The sequence below is a fragment of the Hypanus sabinus genome, chromosome 6 (genome assembly GCF_030144855.1).
Source record: "Hypanus sabinus isolate sHypSab1 chromosome 6, sHypSab1.hap1, whole genome shotgun sequence".
Taxonomy (NCBI): Eukaryota; Metazoa; Chordata; class Chondrichthyes; order Myliobatiformes; family Dasyatidae; genus Hypanus; species Hypanus sabinus.
The window spans coordinates 100,175,327-100,194,059 of record NC_082711.1 but is presented as its reverse complement, the minus strand read 5'-3'; the positions used below and the strand labels follow the sequence as shown (position 1 = coordinate 100,194,059).

The 18,733-nt window shown below is 39.8% G+C and overlaps 1 long non-coding RNA gene across 1 annotated transcript; it reads left to right on the top strand.

The window, feature by feature from the left end:
- Positions 1 to 895: 895 nt before the first annotated feature.
- On the top strand, positions 896 to 2,896 carry LOC132395044 (uncharacterized). The gene is made up of 2 exons (XR_009512504.1): positions 896 to 1,400; positions 1,546 to 2,896. It is a non-coding gene; the product is annotated as an uncharacterized LOC132395044 (long non-coding RNA).
- The last annotated feature ends 15,837 nt before the right edge of the window (positions 2,897 to 18,733 follow it).

Genomic DNA, 18,733 nt, shown 5'->3' with positions numbered 1-18,733 from the left:
AGGGAAGATACTAGCATTGGTGGAGCATTGACTGGCCAGCAGAAAACAGAGAGCAGGAATAAAGGGATCCAATTCTGGCCGGCTGCCGGTTACCAGGGGAGTTTCATCGGGTCGGTATTGTGACTGCTGCTTTTTACCATGTATGTCAATGATTTGGACTATGGGATTAATGGATTTGTGGCTAAATTTGCTGATGATACAAAGATAGGTGGAGGAGCAGGTAGTGTTGAGGAAACAGAGAGCCTGCAGAGACTCTCAGATAGTTTAGGGAAATGGGTAAAGAAGTGGCAAAAGAAATACAATGTTGGCAAGTGTATGGTCAGGCACTTTGGTGGAAGAAATTAATGGGCAGACTATTATTTAGATGAGGAGATAACTCAAAATGCATGATGCAAAGAGACTTGGGAGTGCTTGTGCAAGATATCCTAAAGGTTAACCTCCAGGTTGAGTCAGTTGTGAAGAAGGCAAATGCAATGTTGGCATAGATTTCTAGAGGTATAGAATATAAGTGCAGGGATGTGATGTTGAGGCTCTAAAAGGCACTTGTGAGACCACACAGTACTGTGTGCAGTTTTGGGCCCCTTATTTTAGAAAGGATATACTGACATTGGAGACAGTTCAGAAAAGATTCAGCAGATTGATTCCAAGAATGAAAGGGTTACCATATGAGGAATGTCCGGCAGCTACTGGGCTGTATTTACTGGAGTTCAGGAGAATGAGGGGGGATCTCACAGAACACACACAAAGTGCTGGTGGAATGCAGCAGGCCAGGCAGCATCTATAGGGAGAAACGCTGTCGACGTTTCGGGCCGAGACCCCTCGTCAGGACTAACTGAAAGAAAAGATAGTAAGAGATCTTTCCTTTCAGTTAGTCCTGATGAAGGGTCTCGGCCCAAAACGTCGACAGCGCTTCTCCCTATACATGCTGCCTGGCCTGCTGCGTTCCACCAGCATTTTGTGTGTGTTGCTTGAATTTCCAGCATCTGCAGATTTCCTCATGTTTGGGGATCTCATAGAAACATTTTGAATGTTGAAAGGCCTGAACAGATTAGATATGGCAAAATTATTTCCCATGGTAGGGGAGTCTAGCACAAGAGATCACGACTTCAGGCTTGCAGGACGTCCATTTAGAACAGAGATGCGGATAAATTACTTTAGTCAGAGGGTGGTAAATCTGTGGAATTTTTTGCCATAAGCAGCTGTGAAGGCCAAGTCATTGGGTATGTTTAAGGCAGAGGTAGATACTTTATTAGCCAGGGCATCAAAGGATATGGGGAGAAGGCAGGGGAGTGGGTATGACTGGAAGAATTGGATCAGCCCATGACTGAATGGCAAAGCAGACTCGATATGCTGAATGGCCTACTTCTGCTTCTACATCTTATGGTGTTATGGTCTAACAGGTAGGTAGTCATCTCGGGTTTGTTAAAACTTCCTCATCATTACTGTTATGTTTTGTAACTCCAAAACAAAACTAATTGGAAGAAAACAAGGGAGTCCGAAGTACAAGTCTAACTTCGTTTTTTTTCTTTTTAAAAAAATTTTTAGATAAAAAATGTCAACCCCCTACCAACTACCAAAGAAAAAAGCTGATGGGTGATAATGGATAATTAGAAAAAAAACATATTTGCTTAAGAAGAGAAGATAGAAATACACATAAAAGTCTGTGCACTGTTAAACTTTACAAATTGGAAAAGTAATTTAGGAAAGGTCCCCAGATATCATAAAAAGATTGTTTCAAATTTAAGACTGAGCAGCGGATCTTCTCTAAATTTAAATAAGACAAAATATAAAATATTACTCAAATCATTTCAAAAAGACCCTGGGCCCAGCACGTGGATGCAATTACGAAAAAGGTACAGCAGCATCTCTGCAAAGATTCAGAATGACATCTAGAGCTTTGACAAACTTATATAGACATGCAGTGGAGAGTTTATTGACTGGCTGCATCACAGACTGGTATGCATCACTGGTCAAGCCCTCTCCACCACTGAGCAAATCTACACGGAGTATTGTTGCAGGAAAGCAGTTTCCATCATCATGGATCCTCACCACCCAGGTCATGTCCTCTTCTCACTGCCATCAGGAAGAAGGTACAGGAACCTCAGAACCCACACCACCAAGTTAAGGAACAGATATTACAACTCATTCATCAGGCTTCTGAACCAGAGGGAATGACTTCACTCAACTTCACTTGCCTTATCACGGACCTTCTTCATTGCTGCTGCTGCTGTGAAGAACAGGCCCCGAGTCCTCGGGGTCGCATTGCCGTTGGTGGGGCCATCTTAATACGCTCGGGAGAGGATGGTGCTCGGAGAAGCTGTGCCAGAGGGGATGGTCGTCGGCTCGGAGGTTCGACTGACACAGGTCACTTTCGGTGTGTGCTGCGTCTGCGAGGCTGAGTAGGGCGGCGCCTTGGAAGTCCATAACAGGGGTATTCCCTTCTGCCGCCAGCGTGGGATGGCAAGTCTGTCGGGACCCTGGGGACTTGTGGAAACAGTGGTGATTTCTTTTGAATTTACAGTCCTTTAACATCTTGGACTATTTTTACTGTACCCATAGTCTGTTTTTTTTATCAATTATGCTATTGTTTGCACTATTGTAACTATATGTTGTAATTATGTGGTTTTGTGCAGGTCTTGTAGCTTTAGTTTTTGGTCTTGTTTTTGTCTGGTGGGATTGGAGCTCCTTTCCAGGGAACACACTAAGATGGTAACACGATATTAATACGCAGCAGCCTCTCCACACTCTGGATTGGGGATTGCCAAACGTTATGTGGATTTTCTGGTGTAGTCTGTTTTGCCATATGCTTTTGTGATATTCTGGAGGAACGTTGTCTCATTTTTTAACTGCATTGCATTTGTGGTTTCAAAATGACAATAAACTGAATCTGAATCTGCAGTATTCCCTCAACGTATGGATTCACTTTCAAGGACAGTTCACCTCATCTTCATCAATATTTATTGCTTATTAATTTATCAGCATTAATAACTGGTTGCATCTTCTTATTCTTCTTCTCATTGTTATTTCTTTTTTTTCTTTCTTTTTGTTTTGCACAGTTTATTGTCTTTTGCACACTGGTTGCCTGCTCTGTTAGTGTGGTCTTTCATTGATTCCACTATGGTTATTGGATTTATTGAGTTTGACCACAAGAAAATGAATCTCAGGGTTGTGTTTGGTGACATCTATGTACTTTGATATTAAGTTTATTATGAACTTTGAACTTATTACTGAAATATTAAAAACACAACAATAAAGGACTAAAGAAGAAGGAATCTGCCTTAAATAGTAGACCTTGGAAGAAGGAGGGGAACTCACAATATACCCTTAACCCATCCTTCTGCCTCCATTGTAGAGATAGGGCTTCACTTGTCTATACCTCCTACCTCACAAGCCTTTGTTTTCAGCTTAATATTTTCCATAACTTGTGTCATCTCCAATGGAATCCTACTACTAAACACATCTTTTCCCCAGCTTTCAGTTTTCCATAGTAATGGCTCTCTACTGTCTTCTTTGTCTACTCTCTCTACCCCATTGATCTCCCTCCTGGCACTTATCCCTACAAACGACACAAGTTCTACACCTGCCACTACACCTTTACCCTCGCCATAGTTCAGGGACCCGAACAGTCAACATTTCACCTGCAAGTCAGTCAGGGGCATCTAATGTATATGGTCCTCCCAGTGCAGCCTCATTTACACCGGTGAGACCCAACACAGATTGGGGGACCACTTTGTCAAGTACTTTTGCTTCGTCCACTGCAAAAGGCAGGTTTTCAGGTTGGCGCTCATTTCAGTTTGATTTCCCATTCCAATTCTGTCATTGGCCCTTCCACTTATGCCATGATAAAATCAAACTCAAGTTGGAGGAACAGTATCTCATATTCTGTCTGGGTAGCCTCAAACCTGATGGCATGAACATCTATTTCTCTAGATTCCAGTAATCTCTATCTCCCTCTCTTTTTCTATTCCCCATTTTGGTTACCCTCTCACCCCTTCTCTTTTCCTTATCTGTCCATCAACTCCCTCTGATTCCTCTCCTCCTCACTTTCTTCCATGATCCACTGTTGTCTCCTATCAGATTCCTTCTTCTTCAGCTCTTTTACTTTTCCACTTATCCCCTCCTAGCTTCTTACTTCATCTCACCTTTCCCCCTCACCTGGTATTACCTGTCACCGGCCATCTAATACTTCTTTCCTTCTCCTCTCCCATTTTCTTGTTCTGGCTGCTGATCCTTCCTTCCCAGTCTTGATCAAGGGTCTCGGAGTGAAATGTTGACTGTTTATTCCCCCGCATAGATGCTGCCTGAATTGCTGAATTCCTGCAGTATTTGTGGTCTGTTGAAGGTGTTATATAGTTGCTTGATGCTGAAGTGTGCAAACCAAAAGAACAGCAGACTGATTTACCTTTGAGCAACTAGCAATTGGACTTATTTTGATACTTTAAGTGGCTTCAACCTGAAGCATTAATCTTTTCTCTTTCCACAGATGGATCCTGCTTGTTAAGCTCTTCAAAAATTTCTGATTTTATTTCATATTTCCAGCATCTGACATTTCTTTCTTCCGATCTGAGGCTTCTTTGTCTAAGCAGCTGTTTTTCCTTCATATGGGATAATTGTACTTGAGGACTACTGTGAGTTAACCAAGAAGTACTTTGGCATATGCAAGAGGCACATCAGAGCAAATGACTATGGGTCATAGTTAATCTCTTTTGTGCAATGATATCTCAGACAGAATGTAAGTTAGGATGTCTGCCAATGCATTTGGCATTGATAAAGGAAATGAAAGAGAAGAGATGGTAATTGGATAACCTAATTCTGACCATGAGAATATCTACTGTTGAATGGCTGGATACAACAGACTCACCATTTGAGTATAAAGATGAAATACACATACTAATTTCCTCCTTTTAAAACAATCAGAGCTGAATTATATATATTATCTAACCACTAGGTATTACCGTGAAACCACAATGTTTATATTTCACTGCAATAATAGAGACAGGCAGATATATGTTAATTTTAATGAACGTATTATTCCAACTCTCTTTCTCTTCATCCTCTTTCTCATTACAATACGCTAGATTCCAATCTATAAAATGTAAAACAATATATATATTTATGCTAAATTATTGAATTAACAGATTTAAAATGTTCAAACTCACCACAATCATCGCAGTGACTGATAATGAGTAGGGAAATTATTTAAATTAATTTTTGAGAGCTATGGCTTCATGAAAAATATTTGGGAAATAACTTTTAAGTTGTTTGTCCAAAAACAGCAGTGCAAACAGCTACAGATTCGAAAGCATTCTGAAGTAATTTATCATCTACTTGATGTTACTTGAGAGGAAAATTCACATTTTAACTGCTTTTATTTAGAATATTCTTACTTTTGACTTCACTACAACAAGCAAATAATATACATCTGATCAGTTCTACACCCCCTCTTTGTTCCCCTTAATCTATTTCCTCTCACATGTCTATCACTCAACTCCCATCCTCAATTATTTTGTTACCCACCTACAGTAGGAACCATTTACAGCAATCAATCAATCTACTAGCATGCCTTTAGAATGAGAGAGGAAACCAGAGTTCCTGGAAAAACACATAAAGTTGCAAGAATACGCCAACTCCACATAGACAGCATCTAAGAACAGAAATTTGGACTGCCAGAGTTTTAAGTAACAGCACTATTTCTATGCTAATAGACTGTACTCCAGGCCCATCAAAGACAGAATACCACATTAAAAATGTTGGAAGTACTCGGCAGGCTAGGCAGCATCTATGGAAAAGAATAAACAGTTTTTCCATCTTTTCCATAGATGCCACCTGGCCTGCTGAGTTCCTCCAGCATTTTGTGAGTGTTGTTTGAATTTCCAGCATTTGCAGATTTTCTTGTGTTCGTACAGAGTACCACATATTCATATTTATCAAATCCAAAACATTGCTAAAAGGAAATTTTAATGTCTGAAGGTGAATTGTTCTTCCAGAAGCATCCATGTCATTTATGAATTGAAAACACACTCACACTGAGCCCATCAAATAGTTGGCCATAATTTGGTTTTTCACAGCAAGTAAAGGAATTACCACTTTTGGTATTGTAAAGTATTTTGTAGAAAGTGGAAACTGAATATGGCGAGGTGAAGTGAAATGACTTTCTAAGATCTGAAAGGACATGACATGCAACTACTGCATGTATCTTCTCAACTCAATGAACTGCATAGTAAATGATGCAAGTTCATCAGAATGGCTGAACTGAATGTCACAAAGTAAAGAGAAGACTGAGTGAAAGAAAATGTTTTAAAACACAACAGTTTAAATTTCCAGCATCTGCAGATTTCCTCATGTTTGCAGTTTAAATTTAATACTTTCATCATTAAAATCTGCAACAATAGGTACAGGTCTCCCCCGTTAACCTGTTTTTGCATTACAAGGAGAATTTTTGCTTTTAAGGACATTTTTCCCATATAAATTAATGGTTCTTTGCTTTATGTCATTTCGGCTTAAGAAAGGTTTCATAGGAACGCTCTATCTTTGTAAGGGGAGGCACCTGGTGTAATTGCTGAAGAACACTGAGCATAGAACAGTACAGCACAGCAGCAGGCCCTTTGGCCCGCAATGTTGTAACAAACCAGCTAGAAACTAAATCAAAAAAAACTCAAAAACTAATTACTCCTACCTACACAATGTCCATATGCTTCCACTTTCCTCATATTCATAAATGTCTCCCACAAGCCTCAAATGTATTTGCCTCCACCATCATACCAGGCAGCAACATCTCTCTGAGTAAAAAAAACTTAACCCTCACATCCCCATTGAATCTACCCCTTACCACTTTAGACATTTCTACCCTGGGAAAAGACAATTCCTGTCTACTCTCTCTATGCCTCTCATAATCTTATATACCTCTATCAGATTTTCCTTCAGCCTCTGCTGCTCCACAGAAAACACTCAGTTTGTCCAGTCTCCTGTGATAGTACATGCCCTCTAAACCAGGCAGCAATCCTGGTAAAGTTATTTTGTATGTCCTTCCTATAGTGGAGCAACCAGAACTGTATGCAATACTCCAGATGTGGCCTAACCAGAGTTCAATAAAGTTGCAACACAATCTCTTGAATTTTCAACTCATTGCCTTGACTAATAAAAACAAGCATTCCATAAGCCTTTTTAACTACCCTATGACCTTTGTGTCCATTTTGAATGAGATATGAACCTAGACCCCAAGATCTCTCCACTCAGCAACATTGTTAAGGGTCTTCCCCTTAATGGTGTACTGTCTCCTTTCTGGGTTAAACTCCATCGGTCATTTCTCAGCCCATATCTGCAACTGATCTATATCACGCTGTATTCTTTGCCAGTCTTCTACACCATCCACAACTCTAGCAACCTTGGTATCATCCACAACTTATTAACCCATCCATTTACATTTTTATCCAGGTCATTTATATACAACACAAACAGCAGAGGTCCCAGCACAGGTCCCTGTGGAACACCACTAGTTGCTGACCCCCAGCTCAAAAAAGTGCCTTCAACCAATACCCACTGTCTTCTATGTGCAAGCCAGTTCTGAATCCAAACAGCAATTTCACCGCAAACCCATGAAACTTAATTTTCTGTATTAGCCTCCCATGAGAGACTTTGTCAAACACCTTAATAAAAATTCAGGTAGGAAACCTGCACTACTCTACCTTCATCAATCTCTCTCATCTCCTTGTCAAAAAACTCAATCAAGTTGGTAAGGCACGACCTGCCACGCACAAAGCCATGCTGGCTCTCCCTAGTCAGGTCATGGGTTTCCAAATACTCATATATCCTAACCCTAAGAACTTTCTCCAGCAATTTTCCTATTACTGACATGATACTCATCACTCTAAAGTTTCCAGGACTTTCCTTTGTTCCTTTCTTAAACAGAGGTACATCTTTAGCCAATCGCCAGTCCTCCAGGACCTTGTCTGTGCCTAGAAAAGACACAAAGATACTGATTAAGGCCTCAGCAATCTTGTTTCTTGCCTCCCTGATTATACTGTGGTAACTCCCATCAGGTCCTAGGGACTTAACTACTTCAATACTCATTAGGAGACCAGCTTGAACTCTAGAAATCATAACATTTAGTTAGAATCAAACGAAGCACATGAGGAGTATAAAGAAGCCAGAAAAGAATTAAGGAAGGGAATTAGGAAAGCCAGGAGGGGCCATGAGTCGTCCTTGGCAAGAAGGGTTAAGGTGAACCCCAAGGGCAAGAGGATAACTAGGGAGAGGGTGGGGCTGTTTAAGGATAAAGGAAGGAATATTTGCTCAGATGCAGAGAATGTGAGAGAGGTACATAACGAGTACTTTCCTTCAGTATTTACCAATGAAAAGGATATGCAGGACCAGTGCTGAGTGCATAAATGTATTAAGGCATTAACTCCTTCATGGGAGGCTAATCCAGAAGATTAACATGCATGAGATCTGCAGCAATTTGATTGTTTGGATTCAGAACTGGCTTGCACATAGGAGACAGAGGGTAGAGGTTGAAGGCACTTATTCAAGGTGGAGGTCTGTAATTAGTGGAGTTCCACAAGGATCTGTACTGAGACCTCTGCTGTTTGTAAGGTATATAAATGACCTGGATGAAAATGTAGTTGGGTAGTTTAATAAATTTGCAGATGATATCAAGATTGGAATTGCAGATAGTGTGGAAGACTGGCAAAGAATACAGCATGATATAGATTAATTGCTGATATGGGCTGAGAAATGGCAGATGCAGTTTAACCCAGATAAATATGAGGTGTTGCACCACAGTAGGGAAAATACAATGAGGCAGTACACTGTTAAGGGTTAGGGGCAAGATCCTTAATAGTGTTGTTGAGCAGAGAGAACTTGGGATTGAAATTCATAGATCCTTGAAAATGGCTACACAGGTTGATAAGATGATTAGGAAGGCTTATGGAATGCTAGCTTTTATTAGTCGAGGCACTGATCTGAAAAGTCAGGCAGTTATGTTGCAACTTTATAAAACTCTAGTTAGGCCACATCTGGAGTATTGTGTATAGTTTTGGTTGCCTCCCCACCCTCCAAAAAAATAGGAAGGATGTTGAGGCTTTAGAGAGGATGCAGAAGATTTTTACCAGGTCTCTGCCTGGTTTTGAGGGCATGTGCTATCATGAGAAGCTGGATAAACTTGGTTTGTTTTCTTGGGTTTACCAGATAATGAGAGGCACAAGTGGTCAGAGTGTATCAGTTTCCCAGGGTTGAAATGTCTAACACCAGAGGACACACATTGAAGGTGAAAGGGGTTAGGTTCAGATGTGTGAGGAAAGTTTTTTACTTAGCGATTCATGGATGGCTGGAATGTGCTGCCTGGTATGGTGGTAGAGGCAAATACATTAGAGGTTTTTATGAGACTTTCAGATAGGCACATGGATATAGGGAAGATGGTGGAATATGGATATGGTGTAGGTAGCAGCAATTAGTGTTGGGGTGCTTTTGATTTTTTTTTTAGCTGGTTCAGTACAATGTTGTGGGCCAAATAGCCTGTCCCTGTACTGTACTGTTCTATGTTCAACACAGAAACCAGGGATAAATGGTGTTCACAACAAACTATAGTGCATGGAAGGAAAGCATCTTGAAAATTTATCACTGAGAGGGCAATATTATTTATTTTTATATTTGTCACACCAGTTAATATTAAAATCACATTGGCTCTTCATTATGGTTGAATTAGGGTTAGGTGGTCTAATAACATGAACTGTATTATGTAGAAGATTGACGCTAGGCAACCTTCTTGGGAATTTTTGCAACTGGCATTTAATTGGAATTAATTTTCTTATTTAGTATTTCAACCAAAGAACAGCAGCTGCTTTTACTCTAACATTTACATAGATCTGAAACTCTAGAATATAATTTCAGAAAATTATTGTTGATGGTTCATAATGCAACAAGAAATTCATTCCGTCCTGGTATATCTTTTCTAAGTCTGTCAAGCTACAAAAATGTTAAGTGAGGCATTGAAATAAAGACAGAAAATGCTAGATGTACTCAGTCATTCAGGCTGCTTTTGTGGAGGGAGGGTTAAGGTTTCAAGATGATCACTATTCCTTGGAACTGGGAAAAGTCAAAGCCAAACGTCAAAGTCAAGATGATTGTCAAATGCATAAGCACATGTATGCACAGGTGCAATGAAAAACTTACTTGCAACAACATCACAGAATAAGCATCATTCACAAGAAAAACATAAATTAATCATATTATATGCTAGTTTTACAAGAAAACAAAAAAAATGAAGTCCATTTTAGTACATTGAGGTCCAAATGGTCATAGTGTTGCTAAGGTGTGCTAATTAGTGTCTAAATCAAACATGTTTTAACTTCCAGAAAAGAGAAAGGTGAGGAAAAAGTGATTTTTTAAGTAACATTAAAGACTGAGTAATCCAATTGGTGGTCGTGCCAGTTGAGAGAGGGTAGTGAATCTTTTTAATTACAGTTGATCTACATGGACGGAAAGAAGCTGAAAGAAGTGAAAGCAGAGAAAGAGAGAGGTTAACAAATTAATGCTGAAAATATGACATAAGAGAAATAAAATACAGCAGTTGTTGGACATCTAAAATTTTTAAAGAAACTGAATGCTGGAAATGCCTAGCAGGTCAGGCTGTGTCAGATATTGTCTTTATGCACTGTGTCATCAAGGAGACTCTTTAGATTAGAATATAGGACAGTAGAACAAAGGAACAGAATCTTGAGTCAAAAATATTGTGCCAAAATAAATAAACTAATGATAACTAATCCTTTCTTCTTATAAATGATTCATGCCCTTCCATTTTCTCTATATGCATGTGCCTACCATTATGGATTCCTGAGGTTGATCATTGTTTTGATAGCTAATTTTAGGTGAGAAGCTCAATCATTGGAAGCAAAGCAAACTGCCAAATGGGGTAAGTTCTGAGGTTTATTATGTTGTAGCAAAACATAATGTTGTAGATAAAATTCCTTGCCACATCTCAAAGAAATAAATTTTGCCTGCATTTACTTAATGGAAGTGCAATCAAATCTACATTTATGATCCTTTAAAAAGTTGGTACGCAAGTACACATTCTTTGTTTGCACTTAAAAGCCTCCACTAGACAAAGGGATAGCTTTATCTGAGTGTAAGTGGCCAAACTGAGATATTATTACAGATTACTGAAAAAAAAATATCAATATGCTTCACCTTAGGTTTATTGTAGTGAAGAAGTGTACATTCCAACATTTCTATGACTGGAGGCATAGCTTACTATACTTATCTTTTTATCCTTTTTACTGCTCATCCTCGCAGAAATCTATTGTATTTCATAATTCATTGAGGTCCCAAGAGAGAGAAATGTAGAATGCTTATGAGACAGCTTTTTAGAGTAGCTTGTGGTTGAGCCCATGGGGGATCAGCTTTCTGGATTGAGTGTTGTACAACAAAGCAGAACTTAAATGAGAGATTAGGGAAAAAAAACTCTAAGGAGGCATTGATCATAATATGATAGAATTCAACCTGCAATTTGAGAGGGAGAAGCTAAAGTCAGATGTATCAGTATTACAGTGGAATGAAGGGAATCACACAGGCATGAGAGAGGAGCTGGCAAAATTTGAGTGGAAGGGGACATTAGCAGGGATGAGGGCAGAGCAGCAATATCTGGAGTTTCTGGGAGCAATTCAGAAGGTGCATGATAGATGCATCCCAAAGAAGAAGGAGTATTCTACAGGCAGGATGACACAACTGTGGCTAACAAGAGAAATCAAAGTCAACATAAAAGCACAACGGAGGGCATATAATAGAGCAAAAATTAGTGGGAAGTTTAGAGAATTGGCAAGATTTTAAAAACCAACAGAAGTCAACTAAAAAAACCATACGGGGGAAAAGATTAATTATGAAGGTAAGCTAGCCATTAATATCAAAGAGGATACCAGAATTTTTTTTCAGATTTATAAAGAGTAAAAGGAGGTGAGAGTAGATATTGGACAACTGGTAAATGATGCTGTAGAGTTAGTAATGGAGGTCAAACTGAAGAAATATTTTGCATCAGTCTTCTCTGTGGAAAACACTAGCAATATGCCAGAAGTTTGAGTGTGTCAGGGGGCCGAGTGAATGCAGTTGCCACTACTAGGGAGAAGATGAAAGATTTGAAGGTAAATAAGTCACCTGGACCAGATGGACTATGCCTGAGAGTTCTGAAAGAGGTGGCTGAAGAAATTATGGAGGCATTAGTAATGACCTTTCAAGAATCACGAGATTCGGGCATGATACTGGAGGACTGGAAAATTACAAATGTCATTCCACTCTTCAGGAAGTGAGAGAAGCAAAAAAATGGTATTTTATAGGCCAGTTAGCCTGACCTCAGTGGTTGGGAAAATATTGGAGTCCAATATAAAGGATAAAGTTTTGGGGTACTTGGAGGCATATGATAAAATGGGCCAAAATCAGCATGGATTCCTTAAGGGAAAATCTTGCCTGACAAACCTGTTGGAATTCTTTGAGGAAATAACAAGCAGGATAGACAAAAGAAAATCACTAGATGTTATGTATTTCAAAAGGCCTTTGACAACCTGCCACACATGAGTATGTTATCAAGATAAGAACCCACGGTATTGCAGGAAAGATACTAGCATGAACAGAACATTGGCTGATTGACAGGAGGCATAGAGTGAGAATGAAGGGAGGCTTTTCTGATAAGCTGCCAGTGACTAGTGGGGTTCCACAGAGGTTGATGTTGGGACTGCTTCTTTTTTACATTGTAGGTCAATAATTTGGATGATAGAATTGATAGCTTTCTGGCCAAGTTTGCAAATGAAACAAAAATGGGTAGCTACTGTTCAGGAAGCAAGGAGGCTGTAGAAGGGCTTAGACAGATTAGGAGAATTAGCAAAAAAGTGGCAGATGGAATACAGTGTCAGGAACTGTGTGGTCATGCAGTTTGGTAGAAGGAATAAAGGAGTACACTATATTCTAAATGTGGAAAAAATGTAAAAGTCCTGAAGTACAAAGGGATTTGGATGTCCTTGTGCAGGATTCCATAAAGGTTAACTTGCAGGTTAAGTCAGTGGTGAGCAAGCAAATGTAATGTTAGCATTAATTTCAAGAGGACTAGAATATATATAAAAAAAAGGATGTAACACTGGTGAGGCCTCACTTGGAACAGTTTTGGGCCCCTTATCAAAGAAAGGATTTGCGGCCATTGGAGAGGGTTCAAAGAAGTTTACAAAATGATTCCCAGATTGAAAGGCTTATCGTATTAGGATTATTCGATGGCTCTGGGCCTATACTCACTGGAATTTAAAAGTATGGGGGAGGGGGCGTGGGGAATCTCATTGAAACTTATTAATGTTGAAAGACTTAGACAGAGTGGATGTGGAGAGGAAGTTTCCTATTGTGTATTCCTATTCTAGGACCAGAGAGTACAATCTCAGAACAGGTAAACGTCCATCTAGGACAGAGGTTAAGAGAAATTTCTTTATCCAGTGGATAGAGAATCTGTGGAATTCATTGCCACATGTGGCTGTGGAGGCCAGGTTATTGAGTATTTTTAAAGCAGAGGTTGATAGATTCTTGATTAATCAGGATGTGAAACGTTACAGGGAGAATGCTGGAGAATGGTGTTGAAGGAGAAATGGATCAGCCATGATCAAATGGTGGAGCAAGTTTGATGGGCCAAGTGGCTTAATTATGCTCCAATGTCTTATGGTCAATTGTCTAACATGGGAAGAAATGGTTGATCCCCCTGCAGGCGGTATTTCAGTCTCTTTGCTTTTACAGAACTCATAATTTTAAAGTTCATAATAACATTAGAAGGGAAAAGGACACTAAGATAATGATTAACATCATACCGAATTGGTAAGGAACCTCAAGAAATAAAACATAATTAGAAGAAAACAGGAGCAATTATTTTTCTTTAATCAAAGGGATTTGTTTTTCTTGATACTCATTCTTCAACGATAATGTTTTGAAGTGGCAGTACAGACATTTTAAAATGTAAAAGTTGGCAAATTAACATGTTTTTTTTCATAGCTTTTTGTAAAATTGAGGGATGGATCCAATATCAACAGTGCTGTTGAAAGAAAATGATTCTGTCAGTACCCACGGGATAGTCTATGTAGAAGCCATAACATTTTGCAGACATAGAAATGTTTATCATGAATATTTGGTAGGTAACAGGCTACTAATCACTAAAGTATGTTGGTTTTGAAGCCTGACTTCTGCTTTAGCAAGGGGGTAGGTAATGTTTTTCTCCAGCTGTTGGGAAATACTGTCTGGATAAGAACAAGTGGGTACTCAAATTTTGCTGTAGTGTATGGCATTTGTATCATTTTGACTGGGCAGACATTCCAATGGCCTGACTCAACAACGGGTGGCCAATTGTACATTTTACAGAAAACATATATGTTTTATGTAACAACACACACAAAATGCTGGTGGAACGCAGCAGGCCAGGCAGCATCTATAGAGAGAAGCACTGTCGATGTTTCGGGCCGAGACCCTTCATCAGGACCCTTCTCGGCCCGAAACGTCGACAGCGCTTCTCCCTATAGGAGCTGCCTGGCCTGCTGTGTTCCACCAGCATTTTGTGTGTGTTGTTGTTTGAATTTCGAGCATCTGCAGATTTCCTTGTGTTATGTTTTATGTACTTGTTTTCCAGGGGATAATGTCAATTTTTGTGAAATAAGAACCAGAGTTGCTCCATGATAAACAGGATTTGCATTGTCTCCATTGCTGCCTTGTCTGTCAAAAAATAAATTATTTTGAATTTTATTTTCTTAATCGGTTGTTCCATATTTGAATTCAATTTTCTTGGTTTCCGATTCTCCATTTTCCTTGAAAGTGGCACCACAAGTAGATGGGGCCATAAAGAGAGGGTTTGGCACATTGGCCTTCACAGATTAGGGCACTGAGGTAGAGGAGTTTGGATGTAACGTTGAAATTGTATACAATATTGGTGAGACTGAATTTTGAGTGTTGTGTGCAACTCTGGTCTCTTATAGACAGGAAAGTTATAGAGTCATAAAGACATATAACACAGTTCTGAAATAGGTCCTTTGGCCTAACTAGTCTGTGCCGAACTATTAATCTGCTTAGTCCCGTCGAACTGCATCAGGAACATAGACCCCTCCCATCCATGTACCTATCCAAATTTTCTTAAAAATTGTAATCGAACCCTCATCCATCACTTCTGCTCCCAGCTCATTCCACACTCTCACAACCCTCTGGGTGAAGGAGATCCCCGTCATGTTCCCCTTAAACTTTTCACCTTTCACCCTTAACACACAGCCTCTGGCTCTAGTCTCACCCAACTTCAGCCGAAAATTCTGCTTGCATTTACCCTATCTATACCCCCCATAATTTAGTAAACCTCTAATGAATTTCCTTTCATTCTTCTACGCTCTAGGAAATAAAGTTCTAACCTATTTGGCCTTTTCCTATAACTCAGATCCTCAAGTAATGGTAATATCCTTGTAAATTTTCTCTGTACTCTTTCAATCACGTTGGCATCTTTCCTGTAGATAGGTGACCAAAATTGTACATTACTCCAAATTAGGCTTCATAGAATTTCAACATAACATCCCATCTCCTGTACTCAGTACTTTGATTTATGTAGGCCAATGTGCCAAAAGTTTTCTTTATGACCTTGTCTACCTGTGATGACACTTTCAAATAATTATAGATCAGTATTCCCAGCTCCCCCTGTTCTATGGACTCCTCAGTACCCTGTCACTCACCTTGTAAGTCCCACCCAGGTTTGTCTTCCCCAAGTGCAACACCTCACACTTGTCTGCATTAAATTCCATCTGATATTTTTTAATTTTTCAAGCTAGTCCAGGTATTGCTGCAAGATCATAAGACCATAAGACATAGGAACAGATTTAGGCCATTCAGGCAATCGAGTCTGCTCCACTATTGAAATCATGGCTGACCCCAGATTCCACTCAACCCCATATACTTGCCTTCTCACCATATCCTTTGATTCCTTGACAATCAGGAAACAATCAACTTCTGCCTTCATTATGCCCACGGACTTGGCCTCCACCACTGTCTGCTGTAGAGCATTCCACAGATTCAGTATCTCCGGTTTAAAAAATTCTTCCTGCCCCCCTGTTCTAAAAGGTCACCCCCTCAATTTTGAGGCTGTGCCCTATAGTTCTGGATATCCCCACCATAGGAAACATCCTCTTTACATCCATCCTGTCTAGTCCTTTCAACATTTGGTAGGTTTCAATTTCTAAATTGCAGTGAGCACAGGCCCAAAGCTGCCAAATGCTCCTCATATGTTCACCCCTTTATTTTGAGAATCATCCTCATGAACCTCCTCCAGACTCTCGCCAATTACAACACATCCTTTCTGAGATACGGGGCTCAAACTGTTGATGATACTGCCGGACTAGTGTCTTATAAAGGCTCAGCATTATCTCCTTGCTTTTATATTCTATTCCCCTTGAAATAAATGCCAACATTGTGTTTGCATTCTTTGCCACAGACTCAACCTGGAAGTCTTGCACAAGCACTCCTAAGTCCCTCTGCACCTCTGATGTTTGAATTTTCTCCCCATTTAGATAATATTCCACACTGTTACTCCTTTTAACAAAATGCCTGATCATACATTTCCTAAAAATGTATTCCATTCTGACATTTTTGCCCATTCTTCCAATTTGTCTAAGCACTGCTGCAATCGCATTGCTTCCTCAAAACTACCTATCCATCCACCTATCTTTGCATCATCTGCAAACTTTGCCACAAAACCATCAATTCCATTATCCAAATTATTGACAAATGATGTGAAAATTAGCTGTCCCCAAACTGACCCCTGAGGAACACCACTAGTCTCTGCAGCCAACCAGAAAAGGCCCCCTTTATTCCCATTGACTACCTCCTGCCTGTCAGCCATTTTTCTATCCATGCTCGTGTCTTTACTGTAATGCAATAGGTTTTTATCTTGTTAAGCAGCCTCACATATGGCACCTTATCAAATGCCTTCTGAAAATCTAAGTAAATGACATCCACTGCCTCTCCTCAAAGGACTCGAACGGATTTGTCAGGCAAGACTTCCCTTTACAGAAACCATGCTGACTTTCACTTATTTCATCATTAGTCTCCTAGTACCCTGAAAACTTAGCCTTAATAATAGACTCCAGCACTTTCCCTTCCACTGAGGTGAGGCAAAATGACCTATAATCTGTGATGTAGTCCATCTGGTCCAGGTGACTTATCCACCTTAAGATCTTTGAGTTTGCCTGACACTTTTTCCTTTGTAATTACAATGGCACTTACTCCTGCTCATGGTCAAGTATCAACTCTCATCTCCTTTTTACTCTTTATATAGCTGAAAAGAACTTTTAGTATCCTGCTTTACATTACTGTCTAGTTTGCCCTCATATTTCACCTTTTCCCTTTTCATAGTATTCTTTGTTGCCTTTTGTTGGATTTTAAAAGATTCCCAATCATCCAGCTTCCCACTCACTTTTGTTACCTTATATGCCCTTTCCTTGGCTTTTATCCAGTCCTTAACTTCCCTTGTCAGCCACAGTTGCCTACCCTGACATTTGAGAACTTCTTCTGTGGGACATATCTATCCTGCGCCTTGTGAACTATTGCCAGAAACTTCAATCAACTCTGCTCTGTCGTCATCCTCGCCAATATCCTCATCCAATCCACCTGGGCATGCTCCTCTCTCATGCCTCTGAAATTCCCTTTAATCCATTGCGATACAGGTACATGTGAGTTATGCTTCCCCCTCTCAAATTACAGTATGACTTCAATCATATTTTAATGACTGCCTCCTATGGATTCCTTTACATTGTGCTCCCTAATAACATCTGGTTTACTCCACAACACCCAATCTGAGATTACCTTTCCCCACGTAAACTCAAGTACAAGCTGCTCTAAAAACCCATCTCATTAGTGTTCAACAAATTCCCTCTCTTGCAATCAAACACCAACTTGATTTTCCCAATCCCCTTGCATATTGAAGTTCTCCATTATATTTGTGTCATTACCCTTAATATATGCCTTTGTAATCTCAACCCCACATTTTGGCTACATGTGGGACTGTATATGTTTCCCGTAATGGTTTTTTCACCGTTGCAGTTTTGTCACTCCACCCACAAAGATCTGACATTCTCTGACCCTATGTCACCTCTTTCTAAAGATGCAATTCTATCTTTTACCAACAGAGCTTTGATAGTCTTAATTGCTGTCCACTACAACCGAGTCTTGGAGTCATCCAAAAATTTGTGATCTAGTTTACCACATTATCATCCAGATCTTTGATAAAAAGGAGAAAAATCCATGGATCCAGCACCATCCATGTGGCAACTACTAGTCAGAGAGGCAACTATCTACTACCCCTTTCTATCTTCTCCCGCAAACCAAATGTCAAATCCAATTTACTACCTCATCTTCATTGCCAAGCAACCAAACTTTCTTGACCAGCCTCTCATGTGGGACCTTGCCAAAGGCCTTGATAAAGTCCATGTAGACAACATCCACTGCCTTTCCTTTATCAATTTTCCTGTTAACTTTCTCAAAAAACTGTAAGATTAGTTAGACACAACCTACCACGCACAAAGCCATGCTGACTACCCCTAATTAGTCCCTGTCTATCCAAATAGTTTTAAAGCCAAACTCTTAGATTACCTTCCAGAACCTTACCCACTACAGATGTCAGGCTCACCAACCCATAATTTCCTGGTTTGTTCTTAAGATTTTCTTAAACAATAAAAATGCATTAGCTATCCTCCAATCC